The 19,833-nt window shown below is 52.0% G+C and overlaps 1 pseudogene across 1 annotated transcript in view; it reads right to left on the reverse strand.

Annotated features, from left to right (window-relative positions):
* The window catches only part of ARHGAP33L2 (Rho GTPase activating protein 33 like 2), a 56,233-nt pseudogene that overhangs the window by 28,744 nt on the left and 7,656 nt on the right, over nucleotides 1-19,833 (reverse strand). The gene's annotated exons all lie outside the window — the stretch shown is intronic.

Genomic DNA, 19,833 nt, shown 5'->3' on the forward strand with positions numbered 1-19,833 from the left:
GTGATAGGAATCACCATGGCACGGCGTTGGCTGTAGGAGGACAGGGGTCTATCACCATACCATATCACTACTTGCACTCTGCAGGAGCGCTGAGCATCTCTTGTGCTGCAAATGCCCAACAAACCAACATATGGATGTCCAGCTGGCCCCATGCTGCAGGAACCACAGGCTTGGGACTGCACCAGGGCTGTGTCTGTAAGGGAGGGGAACAGCCCCTAGCCCTGCTGCAGACCCTGCTGTACCAGGAGCAGTAGCTGGGAAAGGTCCTTGGGCAAGGTCAGAGCCCCATACTGGAAGAGCCGGCTCACCCATTCTTCCATGGTGGGCCCCATGTTGGGTCCCCAGAAGGAGCTGGAGCTGGGACAGATCCTGCCCCAGCAGCAGAGTAGAACCTGCAGACCAAGTCTAGGGGCTCAGAAGTGTCCCCAGTATTCACCATGTCACCCAGGGGCCGTTATTCCTCACAGAAGACTGGGAGTTGGAGCCCACCCACCGCTGCAGGTGCACAAACCACAGCCCCGTGTCACAGCGCTCAGGCAGGAAGACGGTGGTTTCCTCCTGGCTCTGTGCCCGGGAACGTCACTGCGGTGTCCCCGAGCCACCTTCACCACAGCTGCACCAGCCAGGGCTGCGGGAGCTGCTCCTTCAGCCTCACAGGCATGGGGCAGGGTCCTGACCCCTGTGACATCCCACTGACCACAGTGGCCACACTACGTTGAGACACATGGCCGTGGGGTAACAGCAGTGATGTGACATAGCTTATGCTGTGAGCTCATGGGTTATAGGGATGGTATATAAAACAAAGCACAACATGGGCTGCAGTGGGGAAGAGAATATCCATCCAGCCAGACCCAGAAGGCATTAATAACTGGCAGGAATTATGTCAACTGTTTGACAGACACTCTGTGTATGTCCTGCATTAATGACCAAAGGATACTGAGCTGTCTTCATATTTTTGAATTCAGATCTATGTTGCATCATATTTACTTACTGCTTTTTCCTTATCATGCCACTTCTGAAGACTTCAGTCAGACAGCTCTCCTGAAATCAACATTCTCACACTCCACGTGTCCTTATAAATCAATGAATCTGCCACTTTTCTGGACACAGCAGGCACTCTATCCTTTCATCCATGTTACCGGTAAATGTAAAACAATATAGCACCCAGCCTCTCCCGGATTTCCTTAATGGAGCTTGGCCTCATGTTTGGCCTCAGGAAGTGACCCTGGTGTTTGGTTTTGCCATGAAACTGGTGGTGGACTTGTGAGCCCCAGCAGAGATAGGGGTACCTTCTGGATATGAGGTGCACAGACAGACAGCCCAAAAGGAATTCCCAACTGTCAGTGCGTTACCAGCAGGCTTCCTTGTTGATTTTGCTGTTAAGGATGAGGAGAACCAGGCTAGGGTCAGGCCACAGCAGAAGTGGGTACGGTTGTCCCCCAGGGCTCTCTGGGGTCTGCCTTGAAGTGCTGGGACACGGGAAAATGAGTATAAGACTGCTGTTCATAGCAGAAGGCTGTCCTTTCCCCTGTGCTTTCAAAGCCTCTTGATGCAGGCAGTGCTCTATTTACCTTAGTGCCATTACATAATTCTAGTTGGCAAACAGAGTTAGCAGCAACAGCCTTATCACAATCTCCTCAGTAGCTGAACAGGATGGAGAAATGTTAGTGGGATATGTAAAATATTCATACATATATGCTACCTCTATTTGTCTGCCTGCCTATCTATCTGTCTATCTATCTATTTATGGAACATACCCTTAGCAGCTGGGCTCAGACTCTCAGTCTGTCCAGGATCTGCCCTGGGGTCCCACTCGGGGCCCCAGTTGTGGGCGCCTAAATATATAAGCCTCCATGGCCATAGCTGCAGTCCAGCTGTGGGCACAGACCACCCCAGTCACACACACACCTAAATTCATTAAGTCCCCACACTCTGCTCTCTCTGGTTTCTGACACCTACCACCCATGGTCCTTTTGGCACCCTTGTTCTTGTCTGATGGCTGCATTCCCATCGGGCAGACGTCGGGCAGAAGAGAGAGAACTTCACTCAAGAAAGAGGTAGGAACAGACAGAGTTTAATGGAAGACAAGACAAACTGTATAGATCAGGTGCAGGGCAGTACCAGATAAATGTGCACTTGACTAGCCCTTTCAATCTCCTAACCCCTTGTTTTCTTCCCACACTCGTCCCACCTTAAATCACCCAAATTCCCAGTTTTCCTGCCTTTGGAACCTCCCTAAGCATCCCTTAAGAACACTTCTGCAATCCAAAAATGCTTCTCCTCTACATAGTGTGTCCGACAGCCCTAGCAGCATTAGGTACAATAACAGATAATTAGAATTGCTGTCCAGAAATGCATCGTGACTGAGGGAAAAGCTGCGCTTTTGTATGGGCAATGGCATCCTTCAGGACCAGCACCACAAGCTTGTTTCTAAGGCTGTAGATGAAAGGGTTTAAGAACGGGTACAGGACAGTGTTCAGTAAAGCCACAAGTTTGTTGGTCTCCAAAGAAACACGTTCCAAGGGATGTGAATAGAGATCAAGGCAGCTTCCAAATACAATGGCCAAGCTGGTGAGATGGGAAGAACAAGTAGCAAAAGCTTTTTTCCTCCTGGAAGGCATGCGTAGAATACAGAACAAGATGCACACATAAGATGACAGAGTTAAACACAGTGAACCCAGCAGAATGAACAGGATCAAAACAGAGTCTATTCTCCAGAGCAAGTTGGTGTCAGAGCAGGACAGCTGGAACAAGGGGGAGTTGTCACAAAAAAAGTGCTGGATCTTGTTTGAACCACAGAACGTGAGCTTTGAGAGCAGTACCAGGTGGTAACTCATGAATGTGAAGCCTGCGACCCAAGCAGCAACAAGCAGGAGGATGCAGAGCTGCTGCGTCATGATGGCAGCATAGTGCAAAGGCTGGCAGATGGCAAGGTAACGGTCAAAGGACATGACCACAAGGAGAATAAACTCCATGCATCCCAGGGCAAAGTAGAAATAGGACTGGACAAAGCAGGCACTTACAGAGATTGTTCTCCTGCCAGAGCTCAGAATCACCAACAATTTGATGCTTGTGCAGGATGTAAAGCAGATTTCCAGGAATGCCAGATTGCCAATGAAAAAGTACATAGGGATTTGCAGGCGGTTATCCACACACATGAGGAAAATGATGGTTGCATTCCCCATCACCGTTGTCAGGTAGATGAGTAGAAAGACCAGAGACAGAAATAGCTGTAGCCTTTGATTAAGCCCTGAGAAACCCTCGAGGGACTGTTTGTTGGACAAATAACCAGTTGCAAGACCAGTCCCAGAGAGTAGTAATCAGTGGCTCAATGCCCGGATCAGATCAGTGATGAGCAATGCCTGTCATGAATAAGTAGTGGGACTGGTGCTGTTTAATGTCTTCATCCATGACACTGACAGTGGGATTGAGTGCACCCTCAGCAAGCTTGCGGATGACTCATGGAGAGGGCTATAAACTAAGTATGAAGAGGGAGAGGGGGGACAGTGAGCCTTCCCATCATAAGGTGTGGGATGGCATAACTGTAGTAGAGAGGTGTTATCCTTTCAGGGAGTAACAAGACCAGCTGCCCAGCTGCAGTGCCTCAACACACAGCTTGGGAAACAAAGAGGAGGAGCTTGAAACTACTGTGCTTCTTGAAAACCATGATATAGTTGTCACTGAAACTTGGTGAGATGATTCCCATGACTGGAGTGTGGCGATTAATAGCTGCAAGCTATTCAGAAGGGACAGGTGAAGAAGGAGGGGTGGGGGTGTTGCTATCTACACCAGGAAAGGAATACAATGTGAAGAGCTATCCCGAAAGAACAGTCATGAGCAAGTTGAAAGCCAGTGGATGACAGTTAGAGACTGAGGCAGTGAAGGAAGCCTTGTGATTGGTGTCTACGACAGGCCATCAGATCAGTCAGAGACCGTCAATGAGGCTTTCTACCTCCAGCTACAGGAGGCATTGTGTTCATAAGCACTTGTCCTGCTGAGGGACTTTAACCATCCAGACATCTGCTGTAGGCAATCCAGGAGGCTCCTGGAATGCATTCAGGACAACTTCCTGAGTCAAGTAATTGATGGACTCACCAGGGGGTATGCAGTACTGGACCTGCAGCTTACCCATATAAATGAACCGATTGGTGACATCAGGATTGGAGGCTGCCTGGGCTGAAGCAACCATGCTATGGTTGAGTTCATGCTTAGGAGGGCCATGAGACAGGTGAAGAGTAATAGGAAGCTAAACTTTAGTACAGCTAACTTCCAGCTCTTCAGGGAGTTAATCAAGAAAACACCCGGGAAACTGTCCTCATGGGGAAGGGTGTGGAGCAGAGCTGGCAGATTGTTAAGGAGGCTTTCTTCAAGGCACAAGAGCTCTCCATCCGCAGGTGTAGCAAGTCAAGAAAGGAAGGCAAGAGACCGGTGTGGCTGAACTGGGATCTGCTGGTCAAACTGAAGAGTAAGAAGAAAACACACGGGCAGTGGGAACAAGGACAGGTTTAGTGGGAATAGTATAAGAAAGCTGCTAGGCTGTGTAGAGACAGGGTCAGGAAAGCCAAGGCCCACCTTGAACTGAACTTGGCTTGGGATGGCAAAAAGAACAAGAAAGGCTTCTACAGTTACCTCAACCAGAAAGGAGAAGTCCAGGAACGTGTACCCACCCTAGTGAGTGACACAGGCAGGTTGGTAACAACAGACAAGGAGACGGCTGGGGTACTTAACAACTTTATTTGCTTCAGTCTTCCCTGATAACTGCTTGCCACACAGAGCCCTCAAACCTTTGGTTTGATAGGAGGGGATTTGGGGAGAAACATCCCACCCACTGTGAGTGAAGATCAGGTTTGCAACCACATGTGAAACATGAACATCCACAAGTCTATGGGTCCCGATGAGATGCATCTGAAGGTCCTAGGGGAATTGGCTGATGTGGTTGCCAAGCCACTCTGATATCTCAGAAGTTGTGGCAATCAGGTGTAGTGCCTGGAAACTGGAAAAAAGGAAATATCATACCCAATTTTAAAAAGGGTAAAAAAGATGATGCTGGGAACAACCAACCTGCCAGTCTCACCTCTACTGGGAAATATCATGGAACAGATCCTCCGGGAAGCTATGCTGAGGCACATGGAAGGCAGGGAGGTGATATGGGAGAACCAGCATGGCTTCACCAAGGGCAAATCCTGTTGACCAACCTGGTGGCCTTTTATGATGGTGTTATTCCATCAGTGGACAAGAGGAAGAGCCACTGATGTCATCTGTCTCAAATTCAGTAAGGGCTTTACACAGTAGACCATAGTATCATTGGTTCCAGATTGGGAAGCTATGGATTTGATGGGTGGACTGTTCAACAGACAAAGGACTGGCTGCAGGACTGAATCCAGAAAGTAGTAGTAGTCAACGGAGAACTTTGACGAGCAGTGTCGCCCAGGAGTTGGTGCTAGCACTGATACACTTTAATACCTTCATCAATTACATCAATAGTGGGGTTGCGTACACCCTCAGTAAGCTTGCTGATGACACCAAGGTGTGGGGTGCAGTCAACACACCAGAGGGACAGGATGTCATTTGGAGGCTTAAGCAGCGGGCCCAGGTGAACCTCATGAGGCGCAAGGACTTTCACCTGGGTTGAGGCAACCCCCATTACCAATACAGACTGGGGGATGAAGCGACTGAGCACATCCCTGCTGAAAAAGACCTGGGGGTGCTGGTGGATGGGAAGCTGGACACGAGCAAGAAGTGTGCCCCTTCAGCTCAGAAAGTCAGCCATACCCTGGGCTGCAACAAAAGAAGTGTGGCCAGCAGGGTGAGGGAGGTGATCCTGTCCATCTCCTCTGCACTGGTGAGGCCTCACCTGGAGTACTGCATCCAGATGTGGAGTCCTCAGTACAAGAGAGACATGGACCTATTGGAGCGCATCCAGAGAAAGGCCACAAAAATGATCCATGGAATGGAACACCTCTCCTATGAGGACAAGCTGAGAGAGCTGGGGGTTGTTCAGCTTGGAGAAGAGAAGGCTGTGAGGTGACCTGAGAGTGGCCTGTCAGTACCTAAAGGGGAGCTACAGGAAAGGAGGGGACAGACTGTTTTGCAGGGTCTGTGGTGATAGAACAAGGAGAAATGGCTTCAAGTGTAAAAAGGGTAGATTTATGTTAGATATAAGAAGATGTATTACAGTGAGGGTGGTGATGCACTGGAACATATTGCCTAGTGATGTGGTTGATGCCCCACTCCTGGAGACTTTCAAGGAGAGACTGGATAAGGCCCTGGGCAACCTGATCTATCTGTGGTGTCTCTGTGCATTGCAGGGAAGTTGGACTAGATGGCCTTCAGAGGTCCCTTCCAACTCAAAGGGTTCTATGATTCTGTGACCAAAAGCTGTGGGGAGACGTGTCAGGGACCCAAAGGTCCTGGCCGAAGAATGATCCTGAATTGGAACAAAGCTTCCTGCCAGACAGCATAACTGGATGACTGTGTGACTAGAACCATGGGCTGCACGACAGTTTTGAGGATGACCGCATTTGTGGCTAGATCCGCTTATCTTGTTTTGGTAGGAAGCTGACCTTGCTTTTTTGTCTTGTTTGGCAAATAACTCGTTTTCTGCAAGCAGGTGTTCTGCTTGGGCGCAACATCATGCACTGGCCATGCAGATACGGCATGCAAGTGGAAAAAAACCCCACAGACCCTGGAGAGAATTTAAAAACAAAACAAAAAGAACACAAAAACCAAGCAGGAGAGAGGCTGTGGTGGATTTGAGAGAGAGAAAACGTGCACCTTGAAGCAGGGGACACCCTGCTGACACTTCCTGCCAAATCCACTACAGCGTTTCTTCTCTTTGTCCTACTTGGTCTTTTGCCCGTCTCTCAAGAGTCAGTACATAATATTACATTTGCTTAAGGAGCCTCCTGCTTGCTACTAACTGAGATTATCTGGAATAGATGCCTATGTGTGTGTGTACTCTTAAAAATTCATTAACCTCTGTGCCTCTCTGAGTGCGTAGCTTGCTTGCCTCCACTCATGAGACATCCCATTTCTCATATCCAGACATACCCTGAAACAGCTGAGGTCAACTTGCCCAAGGGACAAGAGAGATCTAGGCAGGCTCAAGTAGTGGGTCCAGGTGAAACTCCTGAGGTTCAACAAAGCCTAGTGCAAGGCCTTGCACGTGGGTTGTGGCAATCCCTACCAGCACTACCAGCTGGGGGATGAAAGGAGAGAGCGCAGTGCTGTTGAAATGAACTTGGGGGTACTGATGGATGGCAGCTGGACATGAGCCAGCAAGGTGCTCTTGCAGCCTAGAAAGCCACCCATACCCTGCACTTCATCCAAAGAAGCGTGGCGAGCAGGGTGAGGGAGGTGATCCTGACCATCTACTTTGCTCTGGTGAGAGCTCACCTGGACTGTTACATCCAGTTGTGGGGTCCTCAGTACAGGAGAGACATGGCCCTGTTAGAGTGCATCCACAGGAGGGCTACAAAAATGATGCAAACTATGGAATGCCTCCCCTGCAAGGACAGGCTGAGAGAGCTGGGGCTGTGCAGCCTGGAGGAGGGAAGGCTCCAGGGAGACCAGGGAGCAGACTTTCAGGATCTAAAGGAGACCTCAAAGGAAAAAGCAGACAGATTCTTTAGCAGTGTGAGAAGCAGAGTGTGGTTGTGAAGCAGAAAAGTAGATTATGTTTTTGCAGTAGAATAAAACATGTACAGACTTTTGCTAAACTTCCTTTCAAAATGACAGCAGGAGCTGCTGTTCACAATGTAGCACAATATGTTGACACAGTTGACAAATAACCAGCCTGTCTAAAGCCTTCTCCTGAGGGCCTTGCCAAAAAGGCCAGAACCATTATTCCTGTTTGGCAGGCTTACTCACAGAACAGCAGGCTTCTCTTCACCGCGCATCACATGGACACAAACAGGCTGTTGGCGCAAGGAAGGAAATGTCACCTGAGCATCTCACCATACACCTATCTCTGCAGGAAAACAGAGCGGAGGAACAAGGATAAGGGTAAAGGATAAGGAAAAAGGATGAGGGTAAAAAAGAGGATGAAGAAGAAAGGAGAGGACAGTGAAAAAGAACTGAAGAGTGTAGATGAAGAGGTGTGGGGACACAAAGATCAGAAGAGGAGTACAGAAGAAGAGGAGAGAAGATATAGGGAAAGAAACAACAGCAGCAGAAGACAGGACATGATATAGGGAATAAAGAAGAGCAGAGCTGTCAGAAGAAAAAAGTGAAGACAGAGAAAAAAAAAACAGATGAGGAACAGATGCAGAAGTAGTGAGAACACAGGGAACAAAGAAAAGCAGAGAGGAGAGCAGAGGCAGAAGAAATAGGAGAGAGGAGACTGAAGAAAACAGGAGAAAAGCTGCACAGATGCAGAAGAAAAAGGAGCACAGATACAGGGAAGAAGTGAAAGCAGACGAGGAACACGGATGCAGAAGAAAGAGGACTGAGGAGACAGGAAAGAAAGAACAGTGGTAGAGGAGTGCAGATGCAGAAGAAAGCAGTACGGAAATGGAAAAAAAAAAGCAGGAGTGGAGATGGAGAAGAAAGGAGTGAGGAGTCAGGGGAAAACAAGAATAGGAGAAGAGGAATGCAGATGCATAACAGTGAGGATGTGGGGGAAAAAAGGAAAACAAAAGAGAAGAACAGGTGCAGAAGGAAGAGGAGCATGCATACACACACAAAAAAAAAAAAAAGAAGAGAAAAGAAGAGAAGGGAAGAGAAGGGAAGGGAAGGGAAGGGAAGGGAAGGGAAGGGAAGGGAAGGGAAGGGAAGGGAAGGGAAGGGAAGGGAAGGGAAGGGAAGGGAAGGGAAGGGAAGGGAAGGGAAGGGAAGGGAGCAGATGCAGAAGAAAGAAGAATGAAGATATGCGGAACAAAGAACAGCTGTAGAGAAGTGCCAATGCAAAAGTAAGAGTGAGACAAGAATGAACAACAGGAGAACAGATTAAGAATAAAGAGCAGTGAGGAAACAGTAAAACAAGAACAGCAGAAGAGGAGGAGAGAAGGGAAGAGAGCAGCAGCAGCAGAAGAGTGCAGATGAAGAAAAGTAGTGAGGATAAATGGAAGAAAGGACAGCAGAAGAGGAGAAAAGTACAGAAAAAAGAGAACTGAAGACACAGGGATGATATAACAGCAGATGAGAAGTGCAGATGCAATAGAAAGAGGAGTGAGTAAGCAGGGGAAAAGAACAGGGAAGAAGAGTGTGAAAGCATAGGAAGGAACAGTGAGGATACAGGGAAGAATGAAGAGTGGAAAACGAGTTCAGATGCAGAAGAAAGAGGAGTGAGGAAGCAGGAAAGAAAGGAAAGCAGAAGAGGGCAGATGCAGAATAAAGAGGAGAGAGGAGACGGAATAAAGATCAGAAAAGGGGGGGGAAGGCAGAAGAAAGAAGTGAGGATAGAGTGAAGAAAGAGCAGAAGAAGAAAGCAGATGTAGATGAAAGAGGCAAGGAGACGGAAGAAAGAACAGCACAGGAGGAGAGCAGAAGAATATAAGAGGAATGCAAGTGCACAAGAAAAAGCAGTGAGGATACAGAAGAAAGAACAGCAGATGTGGAGTGCGTATGCAGAAGTGGAGTGAGGAAACAAGGAAGACAACAGCAGAAACAGAGCAGCTGTAGAAGAAAGGAGTGAGGATACAGGGAAGAAGGAAGAGCAGAAGAGGAAAAGACGTGGAAGAAAGGGCAGTAAGAATACAGGGATGATAGGACAGTAGCACCGGTGCCCAGATGAAGAAAAGAGAGGGATGATAGAACAGCAGATGAGAAGTGCAGATGCAGAAGGATGAGTGATTATACAGAAAAGAAAGAAGAGCAGAACAGGGCAGACGAAAAAGTAGTGAGTAGACAGGGAAGAAAGAAGAGCAGAAAAGGAGTTCAGATGCAGACAAAAGAGGAGGGAGGAAGCAGGGAAGAAAGGAAAGACGAGGAGTGCAGATGAAGAATAAAGAGCAGTGAGGAAATGGAAAAAAAAGAGCAGCAGAAGAGGAGTGCAAATGCAGAAGAAGGAGCAGGGAGGAAGCATGGAAAAAAGAACAGAAGAAGAGTGCAGAGGCTATGACCTAGTTGCCATTACAGAAACATGGTGAGACCACTGCCATGAGTGGAGTGCTGCAATGGATGGCTACAAACTCTTCAGGAAGGATAGGCAAGGAAGGAGGGGCGGTGGCGTGGCTCTCTGTGTTAAAGAGTGCTTTGAGGTTACTGAACTTATGACTGGGGATAATAAGGTTGAATCCTTGTGGGTTAAGATCAGGGGAAGAGCCGACAAGGCAGACATCCTGGTGGGCATCTGTTACAGACCGCCAAACCAGGATGAAGAGACAGATGAGTTGTTGTATGAGCAGCTGGCGGAAGCTGCGCGATCGCCGGCCCTTGTCCTCATGGGGGACTTCAACTTCCCCGACATATGCTGGGAATACAATTTAGCACAGAAGAAGCGGTCTGGGAGGTTTCTGGAATGTATGGAGGACAACTTCTTGATGCAGATGATAAGAGAACCTATGAGAGGAGCTGCCCCGTTAGACCTGCTGTTCACAAACAGAAAAGGTCTGTTGGGAGATGTAGACGTTGGGGGCTGTCTTGGGCAGAGTGACCACGACATGGTAGAGTTCTCGATTCTTGGTGGAGTCAGGAGGGGGAACAGCAAAACTGCTACCTTGGACATCTGGAGGGCAGACTTTGAATTGTTCAGGAGACTAGTAGGGAGAGTCCCCTGGGGCTCAGTCTTAGAGAGTAAAGGGGTGCAAGATGGCTGGTTGCTCTTCCAGAAGGAAGTCTTAAAGGCGCAGGATCAGGCTGTCCCCCTGAGCCGCAAAATCTACCTCCTGTGGGAGAAGAGACGGGCAACCCGGAAAGAATACAAAGAAGTTGTTAAGATGTGCAGGGAGAAAATCAGAAAGGCAAAAGCCCAGCTTGAACTCAACCTGGCTGCTGGCGTAAAAGGGAACAAGAAACTCTCTTACAAGTATATCAACAGTAAGAGGAGGACCAGGGAGAATCTCCATTCTCTACTGGATGAGGCTGGGAATGTGACCACTGAGGATAAGGAAAAGGCAGGCGTTCTGAATGCCTTCTTTACATCTGTCTTTAAAAGTCAGACCGGTTATCCTCAGGTTTCTCCACTCTCTGACCTGGCAGCCTTGGCTGGGGAGCAGACTAAATCCCCCACAATTCAGGAGGAAACAGTCAGAGACCTGCTACTCCAACTGGACTGCCACAAGTCCATGGGACCGGATGAGATTCACCCGAGAGTGCTGAGGGAACTGGCGGAGGTGATAGCCGAGCCGCTTTCCATCATCTATCAGCGCTCCTTGTTGGCGGGAGAGGTCCCAGAAGACTGGAGGCTTGCCAATGTGACTCCCATCTACAAGAAGGGCTGCAGGGTGGATCCGGGGAACTACAGGCCTGTTAGCCTGACCTCGGTGCCGGGGAAGATTATGGAGCAGATTGTCCTGAGGGAGATCACGCGGCACGTGCAGGACAACCGGGGGATATGCCTAGCCAGCATGGGTTCACGAAGGGCAGGTCCTGCTTGACCAACCTGATCTCCTTCTATGATCTAGTGACCCGTCTGGTGGATGAGGGAAAGGCTGTTGATGTGGTCTCCCTAGATTTCAGCAAAGCCTTTGACACTGTCTCCCACAGTATTCTCCTGCAGAAGCTGGCAGTCCGTGGCTTGGACAGATACACTCTTGGCTGGGTAAGGAAGTGGCTGGAAGGCCGGGCCCAGAGAGTGCTGGTGAATGGAGTTAAATCCAGCTGGCAGCCGGTCACAAGTGGTGTTCCCCAGGGGTCGGTGCTGGGGCCTGTCCTGTTTAATATCTTTATTGATGACCTGGATGAGGGCATTGAGTGCACCCTCAGTAAGTTTGCAGATGACACCAAGCTGGCGGGAAGTGTTGATCCGCTGGCTGAGGGTAGCGCGGCCCTACAGAGGGATCTGGATAGGCTGGATAGCTGGGCTGAAGCCAATGGGATGAGATTCAACAAGACGGGTCATATGCCGGGTCCTGCACTTTGGCCACAATAACCCCAGGCAACGCTACAGGCTTGGGGCAGAGTGGCTGGAAGACCGTGTAGAGGAAATGGACCTGCGGGTGTTGATAGACGCTAGACTGAACATGAGCCAGCAGTGTGCCCAGGTGGCCAAAAAGGCCAATGGCATCCTGGCTTGTATCAGAAATAGTGTGGCCAGCAGGAACAGGGAAGTATTATCCCCCTGTACTCAGCACTGGTGAGGCCGCACCTCGAGTACTGTGTCCAGTTATGTGGCTGTAGGAAAGACATCGAGGCCCTGGAGCGTGTCCAGAGGAGGGCAACAAAGCTGGTGAGGGGTCTGGAGCACAGGCCTTACGAGGAGCGGCCGAAGGAGCTGGGATTGTTCAGTCTGGAGAAGAGGAGGCTCAGGGGAGACCTTATTGCTCTCTATAACTACCTGAAGGGAGGTTGTAGTGAGCTGGGGGTCGGCCTCTTCTCTCGTGTGACAGTGATAGGACTAGAGGGAATGGCTTCAAGCTGTGCCAGGGAAGATACAGGCTGGACGTTAGGAAACCCTTCTCTGAAAGGGTGGTCAGGCACTGGAATGGGCTGCCCAGAGAGGCGGTGGAGTCACCAAGCCTGGTGGTGTTCAAAGAGCGTTTGGATGTTGTGTTGAGGGACATGGTTTAGCGAGAACCATTGGTGAAGGGCAAATGGTTGGACTGGATGATCCTGTGGGTCTTTTCCAACATTAGCGATTCTATGAGTCTATGATTCTATGAAAGCTGTGCAAAGAAAAAATAGTAGAAACCAAATAAGGGAAATTCAAAGCAAATCAAAGGCAAGAAAAACAAAGAAATACAAAGAAAAAATAAAGAAGAAAGAAGAGATGAAAGAGCAGCTCAACGCAAAGAAGAGAAAAGCAAAGCAGAGAAAAGCAAAGCAGAGAAACCAAAGTAAAAGAACAGTGAGAGGCAATGCAAAGCACAGCTCTGGAAAACAAAGAAACCCAGCTGGAAAAAAAATAAAAATTAAAAAAAAAAACAAACAAAGAAAAAAAACCAAACAAGTAATTCAAAGCAACGACAAGGAAATAAAAAAGCAATGCAAAGACAAGGACAAAAAGAAAGGTAAGCTCAAGAAAGACGCAGAAAAACCAAGCAAGAGAGAAGAGCACAAAGGAGCGCCCGCTGCCCTGTGCCCGCAGGCCCAGCCCTGCACAGCACTGCACACAGCAGTGCCATGGCGGCGCCCGGTCCCGCACGGCATCCTGGCAGTGGTAGTTCCTGCGGGGCCTGCAGCTGCCAGCAGGCCCAGGCGAGGGCAGAGGGCAGCAGCGCTGTCAGCCAGGAGCTCGCCCAGAGAGCCCAATGTTGGGAGCGCTGCACACCAGGAACCTTTAACTCGGGTATTTGTGTGAAGAACATCCCCTGAGCGGTTCAGAAAGCATAACTGCGCATTGCAGTCCTCAATGTCCCCCCAGTGTCCCCCCACAGCATAACCCAGCTGCCATAAAGGCACCCGCTGCACTCTCTGCATCCCGGACTGCACCTACGGGTTCTGTGGGGGCTGCACGTCCCCCAGCACCCCCACTGCGGTGACAACAAGTGCTGGGCAGTGCCAGCGGTGCATTTGTAGTCCATTTGTAGTCCATTTGTTCTCTCCTTATCAGCATTGGGTCATTTTCCTTTCCCTCTCCCAAAAGGGGCACAAAGGGGCCCCCTTCCCCGCTCGCCCTTCAAACTCTCACCGCCCATCAGCTCTGCAGCCAGCAGTGCGCTCCCAGCCACCTCCACAGCCACGTGCCTCCTGCGGGCCCACGAGGCTCTGAGGCAGAGCTGCTGCACCCCAGTGCATGCACACGCAACCCTGCTACTTTGCACACCTGTGTGCAACCCAACCCATCCACACAAGCATGCTCACATGCACACGCATCACAACCCCTTTGCACTCCCACATGCAAACAGCCACACATATACATGAGCACACGTGCACCTCAACCCTTTTGCACACCCGTGTGCAAAGCTCTCCTCGCACACATCCATTTCGATGCCCACCTGTGCAGCCCCGCCCTTGCACAAACCCATGTGCAGATATTGCAGCCCCATTCCTTCAGACACCCCTGTGCACGCACACATATGTGCAAGACCATCTTTGCACACACACGTGTGAACACACACCCTAGTGGGCCACACCTCCACCCTTGCACACTCACATGCAAAAACCTCTTTGCGTGCCCCCCATTGCATAGACATGAGTAAAACCATCCTTGTACACATCCATGTGCACTTGTGCACACACAAGCACACCCTTGCACACAAATCTGAATGCACGTGTGTGTAGATCCATACACCCATGTGCAAAGACTTCGCCACACACATACCCGTGCATTCACACCAACGTGCAATCACATCCTTGCAAAGCCCTGTGCACACTCCATCCCTGTGCATGCAAATGAGTGCAAAACCACACAGCCGTGTGCACGCAGACCATGACGCACACATACAGATGCATGCGCATGTGTGCAAACCCATCCCTTTGCACACCCATGTGCATGAAGACACGAGCGCAGCTCCAGCCTTGCACACAGCCATGTGCACGCACACACACACAACACTAACATTCACCTGCAAACACGCTGCACACAGCCACGTGCAATGCACACTCTGATGTTCAACACCTTCTCTGCACACCCCCATATGCACACATACCTGCACTCACAGCTCTAGGACAAAATGCTGCTCGCATGGCACAGCCGACACGCAGGTGGTGGGAAATGTCAGGAGGAAAGATGCCCCGCTACGCTCATTCATTCTCCTCTCTTTAATGAACGCATTTGGGCACAGCTGGAGCCCCATCCTGAGGTGTGGATTGCTGCGGGATTCCTCGTTTGGATGCTGCGGGGTTAACCCGGAGCCACAGTCAGAGGGACACTCCTGGTGTGCTCTGGAGATGGAAGATGTGCCAGGAGCCAAGAAAAGACTTTCCCAGACAGCACAGGGTGGAATTCGTGGGATGGATGGGGACGTGTAGAGCAGTGCCCACAGCCCTGGGATCTGCGCCTGTCCCGATCTGCAGCGCTGCAGCTGAGGATGCCGGGTTCAGCACCAGAGCCCCAGGTGGGCTATGGGGGTCGTGGGACGGTGATGGGGGCCCTGTCAGAGACTTTGGGAGTCAGAAAGCCCAGGAAGGGGTGGAATTGGTAAGGGAAGTCTGAGGGAGGAAATATGGGGGTTCGGTGGGAGGCCAATGCAAGGATAAGGGGTGCTGCTGGGGACTGTGGGTCTCTATGAGGTCCCAGGTTGGCTGTGGGGGAAGTGTACTGGGTCTGAGAAGGTCCTGGAGGAGCTACGGGGCTCTGGGTGCGTGTGAAAGGCGGAGAGGGGGATATAAGCACATGGGAGGATATGGGCACACAGCCTGCAGGAGCAGAATGCTGTTCGGGAGAAGGCAAGAAGTGGGCTGCAGGTGAGACACTGGGGTGTGCTGTGGTATGGGGACATAGGGGGAATGGGGGGATGTGGGGAGAAGTTAGGGGTAAAAAGGGGGGGGTGCGGGGCGGTGTTGGAGTGCGTTTATTTCTTCCTGAGAGGGGACTGGGGGTCCCAGTGGCCCAAAGGTGGGGCCCTGAGCCATAACCCCACGTGAGCCGTAACACAAGATGAACACAGAACCCTGTATGTGCGTGACCCCATGGCTGCACGTAACACACAGCCCTGGGTGAACCATACCCCCACACGACCCTGTGACTCCCTGACCCTGCCTGCCCCCATCACTCTGCGACCCGATGCCACGTGGCCCCAGAACTCTGGGATCCCTGCCCCCACCTCACCCCGACCACAGAACCCTAGAATAACTCCACATCACCCCACCTGAGCCTACCATTCCATCTGACCCCATCGCTGTGACCCAGAACCCCACCTGACACCAAAAACCGTGCTGCTCCAGCTGACTGCACGTAACCCCATAACTCGGTGACCCTGAAGGACCCCCACGTGACCCATGACCCCGTGTCCTGACCCCATGTGGCCATAGAACCAGCTGTGTGTGGGGAAAAGGCATCCTCTCCTCGGGGTGGGGCTGCCACAGAGCTGCTCCAAAGAAGCTGTGGGGTGGGCTGCAGCCATACGCCTCAGTTTGGATTGCTGGGAACTGGACAAAGGGGCAAGAAGAAGGACACGAATACCGGCTTCTGTAGGGAAATACCAGACACAAGGTTTGCTGGCTTGGTAGCTTCTGTTTCTCTAAGAGGACCAGAAGAGAACAAACCGATCCCACTGAGACTGGGGAAGGGACTGGAGCTGGGCTGCTGCGGTGCTGCGTGGCAATGAGGGATACCTGACCCAGCAATGGAGCTGGGACGGATGGAAGCAAATCAACTCCCTCACGGGACAGTGGGAGAAGAAATCCAAGTCAGCTGCAGAACGCACAACGCAACTCCTTACCAAAAGGCACCCCAGACTGGGGCTGTTGCAGCAGCAGAGACAGTGCGTCTCGGAAGGGATCTCGCGGTGGGGAAGAAATGGCTCCAACGTCAGCACTTGGACAGCTGCTGCAACGACCGCGAGAAATGGACAAAGCACTCTGAGGGCAGCGCAGCACGAGCAGGAAGGAATGCACGGTGGTGCAGAAAGAGCAGAGAAGGATGGAGAAGAGCAGCGGTGGGATCCCCCTTGGGCACGCTCACCCACCGCTACGGGGCTCTGCAACAAGAAGCTGCACCCTGCCGTGGTCAGCACGGCTCTGTGTGCCAGCTGTGTGCTGCCGGAAACCATCTGAGCTGTTACGCTTTGGAGAGTGGCAGAGAGAATGTTCTAACGTCTGCAGGGAGAGCACAAGGTAGGGCCAGTGTGACAGCTGTGACAGCTGTTGTTCAGCAGACAGATGCTGAGCAGAGCACATCACAAACGAGAGAAGGCACAGCTGCAGGACGGAGCATGAGACACAGCAAGTGCGAGAGCTGCAAGAAATCCTGCCTGCCTGCCTGTCTGCATAGAAAAGCACACAATCAGCCCGAAAGGAACAGGTTGGCCATAGAGCTCCTCTGGAGAAACGGCACAGCGGATGCGTGGCGGAGACTGTGAGCCTGCAGTCCCCAGCCAAGGGGGAACAGGAGAGCAGTGAGTGCCACGGGAGGAGAGCTCCAGGAGCAGAAGGAGCTCACGGAGCAGCTGTGCGTTTTCTCCCTCGCCACGAGGAGGGAGAGTGCAGTAACGCCACAGCAATCAGGAAGGAGCTTTGCTGCTGCACCGAGAGCTGCGCCCGATGGAACAGCAGGGAGGAGAGCGTTTCTCGCACACCCCGCAGGCACTTGGGGGGATGCGCTGGGATGTGGGGAAGCCCTACGGGTTGTGGGGCAGCTAAAGGATGCCTATGGGAGGGCTACAGGGGCACTTTGGGGCAGCTATGGGGCAGAGCCACACCTAGGAGCTGCCTTTACCCAACACACTGCTGGTGGTGGAACTGCTGCTGGCCACGGGCCGTGGGCAGTGATGGGGCTGCTCTGGGGCTGCTCTAGGATGGCTCTGGGGCTGCTGTGGGGCAGCTATGGGACACACCCACACCTCGGTGGGGCTGATGATCCCCCACACGGAGCTGGTGGTGAACCTGCTCTGATTGTGGGACCTCCCCCATAGCTCCCTTGACCCCCATCTTGCCCAGAAGACGTGGGCAAGGTGAGGGTCAGGGGCAGATATAGAGTGCTGTTCTACAGCGGCCCCAGAGCCACCCTACAGTACCCCCTGAACGACCCAATAACAGCCCCATCACTGTCCAGAGCCTCCTCTGGGCATATGGTACTCGCAGGGCTATGGGTGATGTGGAGCCCTGGGGTCACGCGGAGTTGTATGGGGTAATGGGGTCACGTGGGGTTATGGACCAGGGCTCCACCTTGGGGCCACAGGGAACCCCAACCCCCTCTCAGGAAGAAATCCATAAATGCACTCCAACACCGCCCCACATCCCCCACTCTGACCCCAAACAGCTCCCCACATGCCCCCACACCCCTTACGTCCCCATGCCACCCCCTGTCCCTGCACCCACAGGTCCCACCTTTACCTCACACGTTACCTTCTCCTGCGCAGCACTCTGCTCCTGCAGGCTGTGGCCCATACCCCCACATCCTCCCACGTTCCCACGCACCCATCTCCCCAGTGCCCCCCACGTCACTTTCACCCACAGCTGTGCCCTACACCTTTGCCAGCTCTGCATTCCCCGCCTGCTGTATGGGATCTGGAAGGAAACGGGTTTAGGGAGGTCCAAGGGAAGATATCTGGGGGTTCAGTGGGAGACCAGTGCACGGATAAGGGGTGCTGCTGGGGACTGCGGGGCTCTATGAGGTCCCAGGTTGGCTGTGGGGGAAGTGTACCGGGTCTGAGAAGGTCCTGGAGGAGCTATGGGGCTCTGGGTGTGTGGGGCAGGGAGAGGGGGATATAAGCACATGGGAGGATATGGGCACACAGCCTGCAGGAGCAGAATGCTGTTCGGGAGAAGGCAAGATGTGGGCTGCAGGTGAGACACTGGGGTGTGCTGTGGTATGGGGACAAACGGGGAATGGGGGGATGTGGGGAGAAGTTGGGGTTAAAAAGGGGGGGTGCGGGGCGGTGTTGGAGCACCTCACACATTGCCTTCTTCTGCACAGCATTCTCCTCCTGCAGGCCCATATTGGCCCATATCCTCAAATACTCCCATGTTACCGTGTACCCATCTCCCCAGTACCCCCCACGTCACTTTCACCAACATCTGTGCCCTACACCTCCCCCTGCTCCGCATTCCTTTCCTGCAGCAGCCAATCCTGCCCCAGCACTGTGTGGTGATATGGGATCTGGAGGGAAATGGGGTTGAGGAGGGTCAGCTATGGGGGTCCTGGAATAGTGACGGGGTCCTCTAAGGAACTGTGGGGTCTGGAAGATCTCAGGGGGGTCCTGGATGTGGTAAGGCAGGTCTTAGGGAGGAAACATGGGGGTTCAGTGGGAGCCCAGCAGGGAAATGGGGTACTGTAACAGACTATGTGGTTCTGTGAGGTTTTGGGCCAGCTATGGGGAAGGTGTACCAGGCCTGAAGAGATCCTTGAGGGCCTATGGGGCTCCGTGGGGGTCGTGGGGTAGCTACAGGTTCTTGGATAGGAAATACTGAGGGGGCTATTGGGGCGCTGAGGGAATTGTGGGTGGGCTGTCATGGGAAAGGAAAGGGCAACCTTGGGGAAAGCACAGGGCAGCCAGGGGGATGGAAGGGAAACCTACAGGAATGCAAGGGGAACCCGGGCTGAGGCAAGGGGACAGCTAGGGGAAGAGAAGGGAGCGTCCCAGTAACTGAGTTCTTCTTTCACATCCACATCTTCACTTCCCAACTTAGCTTCAAAGTCGCAGACGAGCTGCAGTACCGCTGCCCGTCTCCTGCCTGTGTCAGAAAGAGCTGCATGTTAGCGGGGTGCAATTGCCATTAAAAAGCCAACTGCATCATTGCAGTCACAAAACCCTCCCCTTCAGTATCTGTTACAGGCAGATGGCCATGCCCTTGCTCAGGAACCATTCCTACAGAGCAAGGGAAGTCCTTCACTGCCTTAGGGCGTGAGTAACACAGGAAGAGCTTAAAAGCCTCCAAAGCACGCTAACAAGCCACCGAGTGCGGAAGCTAAACACACCTTCTACTTCAAGAATTAGCAAGACGAATAAATGCACCCTGCTGCTGGAGAGGGCTGCGCTGCATCTCCTGGTGCCACCCTTGGGTTGTCAACGCGCTGCCCATCCACAGCACACTTTGAAGTGCCGCAGCCTTGCAAGAAAGAACAGGGGAGTAAAGAGCTCTGCCTTGCATTTGCTGTGAGAACACAGAGATGAGCCCTTGCTCTCAGAA

This window comes from Gallus gallus, chromosome 16 (assembly GCF_016699485.2).
Source record: "Gallus gallus isolate bGalGal1 chromosome 16, bGalGal1.mat.broiler.GRCg7b, whole genome shotgun sequence".
Taxonomy (NCBI): Eukaryota; Metazoa; Chordata; class Aves; order Galliformes; family Phasianidae; genus Gallus; species Gallus gallus.